We start from the raw sequence: 3,491 nt of genomic DNA, 5'->3' as shown, positions 1-3,491 counted from the left end.
TTTTGTTCGTATTAATACTACTATTTATTCTACGGTTTGAACACCCATGTAATTTAATTCCCCACATGTTAAGCACGTGTTAATTTAATTTCCTATTGAGTTCCTTCAAGTTTCCCGGCAATGACATGCTATAGCTGGGACATCTAGCGGGCAGTTTTGAAAGTTGTGTAGGCAAAGGATGCTGGACAGGTAGACGAGGTTTCGTCTAGTAAGCGATGCAGTTAGAGTGTGTGGTGGCGTAGTGAGGTGTTTGTGTGCGTTGTGTTTGAAGTTAGAACAGATTCTTGTGAATGGAACGTAAAATACAGTGGTATTTATTCTGAAGTTTTTCACGGAATTCCAATAGTTTTGAACTAGTGTGACAGCAATTACCTCCAGACTGGTCAAAATACCGCCAGGTCTAGAAGATTGTTGACCTGTGGCAGATTCTGTAAGTAAAAGAAGTGGACTTATGTCCAGTGGAGGAGTTAACGGTAAAATTATCTTCTCATTTGTGAAAATCTGGTTTTTTAAAGGGTCAATACCGAAAAGCGATATCAAACTTCATATTGCTAATGTGATATTTAATAGCCCAACATTTAACAGAGATAACGTTTGTTTTAACATTTACCACTGTTTTGAGGTTTTAACACGCTGCTCTATACACTTATTTCTGTTTCAAAGGCACATAATAGACCTCTAATTAATAATGATCAATACTGCAGTATTAATATCAGTATTACTGCTTTTATGATTGTTTTCGTTTTATAACATTATCGGTGTTATGAATTGTGCACTGGTCCTATTATTATCATAGATTATCTGTTGTTATTGTTTCAATCACTGCAACTGCTACCTCTCCTAGAACGCCCCTGTAGCCCGTCTGATGGCATCGGGGCTTTTCCCCAGCCTGAGCGTGAAATTGACCATGCACCTCCCATCAGTTACCAACGTGCATGGAGCATTCGTTACTTGCCTTCTCCCACTTCCTCTTTGCCTACCACCATTTTGCAAGGTGCCTGAGCGCATGGGCACTGTTATTGTTTTTATTCTTGCTTTAATGTTGGTACAATTTATTGCTGTTGATGGGATTGTGTTATGTTATTTATTGCTATTAACGAAAATATTAAGGAAAACGTTTTTACTACTAAGTAACTGGAACAGTGTCTATTTTAATTGTACTTGGTTTTGGAGACATTTTTGTTTTACGTACTGAGTGTGTAAAAGAACCAAGTGTTATGTTGGACTGTAGACTATACAGTGGATTCCGTTTAATTGGGACACATCGGTACGAGAACACTTTGACCCAATTAAGCGAAGTTCCACGTAAAGAGTTAAAAATGTTTGTTTTTTAAGATATGTGTCAAATAAACGGCTTTCCCGATTAACCGATGGCCCAATTAAACGGAATCTACTATATTTTCATCAGCGTATTAATTATGTAATTTCTCACACATTGTCCGATTTAAGGCTAAAACTTGCCTTCATTGGACAGCTTACATTTTGCAAGAAAGTAGCTGTGTTCTGGGATTTTACGCCTTGTAATCCCATTGCAATGAATTGACCGACGTTTCAGAGGTGCATCCTGCTACCATTATAACCTCTGAAACGCCGGTCAATTTCTGCGAGACTTACCTGAAATCTCTTCAGACATTTTGAAAATTTATACTGTAGTCGATTTTTCAGCGTGAAGTTTTTTCATTGCCGTGATTCGAATCTGAAACGCGTAAACATATGAAAACTATTCCAGATAACAGCACCTTGGTGCTTTATTTCTTATCATTGTTTTAATCATACAGTTATTAACTAATTAGGGTTTTTCAATGTTTGCTTTGAGCAATATTAAGAAAATATAGCCTTTTAGTTAGCTTTTCCGTTCATGTAAATGCCTGGTTAATTATGTAATTGTCATTTTAATCATTTTATTTAATTTTTGATTTATTTCTACGGGGGGATGGGTAGTGCATACAAAACTTTTGTTGAAAAGCCTGAAGGGAAGAGACAGCTTGGAAGACCAAGTCGTAGATGAGATGATTATTAAAATGGGTCTTAAAGTGGGGTTGGAGTGTGTGCATTTGGCTCAGGTCGTGGACTGTTGGCAGGCTGTTTTTAACGTGTTAATGAAAGGTGGTTGTCTTCTGGGTTGGAGCAAGGAGCTCTGAAACGTCGGTAAACATCAACCAGACTACACGGCGCAACAACCCAGAAGACAGCCATCTTTGGACTCACCGCCGTGAAAATCTCAAATCCTACGTGGTAATGAAACGAATTTTTTGAGTAGCTGAGCGCATTGTTTAACTTCTTAAGAAGATCTGTTGGTTTAGATAGATCGCTTGTTAGAGGCTTTTGATATTGGCAAGTATTTTAATATACTAATTTAATTAGAGGTGTTACTGTAGTTTTATTATTTATTGATGCTGTTGACAGCCGAGTTCGCTTGTAAATCTTATATAGGCACAGGGCTGTGGAGTCGGTACTAAAATCTCCGACTCCTTCATAAAAGCTCAATATGTATTAATAATGGTAAACCTACTAAAATGGTAAATGGTCCTATAAAACATTTCATCACCACCACGCGTGAATCATCAGGCTACTTTTTAGACTTATAACCAATATTTATATATACGGGGTCAGCAGTGGCCGCGCGGTCTGAGGCGTGGGCCTTGTGCCGCTTGGTCGCTGGGACCGTGGGTTCGAATCCCGCTCAAGCCATGGATGTTTGTCCGCGTTTTTCTGTGTTGTGCTGTCCTGTGTACAGGCAGAGGCCTTGCGACGGGCCGATCCCTCGTCCAAGGAGTCCTACCGAATGTCTACAGATCGAGCCAACGATAAAGTTGGGACCCGCAGTGCTCAGGCACTTGAAGAACGGGTCGTTCCCACTATCCCAGTATTTAAATATGTCTAATGGTTATTGCAGAAATCTGTTGATTTGTAGACAGTTTTTATTCTTAAGGTACTGGAGCCAAAGTTACAAAGCATTTTCCCACAACACGTGGCTCAACGCGTCGCGAAAGTGTTCTTAAGATTTTATGTCAAGGTCGGAGTCAGTACATTTTTACCGACTCCGACTCCACAGCCCTGTATAGACATCACCATTTTCACTGATTTTAATGACATGTTTCGCCTTTCTTGTACAAGGAAATTTTATCACAGATTCCGACTGCATTAAATACGCCATGTCTAACGTCATAATTTCGCATCGTAGCCATTTTGTTGTTGACGCACAAGTATGTTTCATACACAATTTCTAGGCATGTGATTCATTAATTATTGCGTTAAAACCAAAGGATACAAAATAGATTTCACGCGTCCTCAATATTTTTTTACATCCTAAAAGTAAATGATCAAATATTGCACGTTTTCAGGACTCTTTTATATCAAGTGGCGCTAGTATCGCCCACACTGTTTTAGGCCTGACAGACGCAGAAAATTAAGGATTCAAAAGTGGCTTAAAGGTGATTTATTTCTGCAGTATTGCTTTGCGTATCTTCGAATTTTCACCAAGAAAAAGG

At 38.9% G+C, this 3,491-nt stretch overlaps 1 protein-coding gene across 1 annotated transcript in view; it reads left to right on the top strand.

Moving 5' to 3' along the window:
- The first annotated feature begins 212 nt into the window (after positions 1-212).
- Positions 213-3,491, top strand: part of stan (Protocadherin-like wing polarity protein stan) — a 124,744-nt gene continuing 121,465 nt past the window's right edge. Inside the window, exon 1 of the mRNA XM_087355817.1 lies at positions 213-430. The gene's annotated coding sequence lies outside the window, so the exon portion shown is untranslated. The remainder of the gene's footprint in view (positions 431-3,491) is intronic.

Source organism: Zootermopsis nevadensis, unplaced genomic scaffold (assembly GCF_977971745.1).
Source record: "Zootermopsis nevadensis isolate Lab colony 2312 unplaced genomic scaffold, Znev_1.0 Znev_ptg000001l, whole genome shotgun sequence".
Lineage (NCBI taxonomy): Eukaryota > Metazoa > Arthropoda > Insecta > Blattodea > Termopsidae > Zootermopsis > Zootermopsis nevadensis.
Note: the sequence above shows the minus strand (reverse complement) of the source record. Positions and strands in the feature narration are given on the sequence as shown.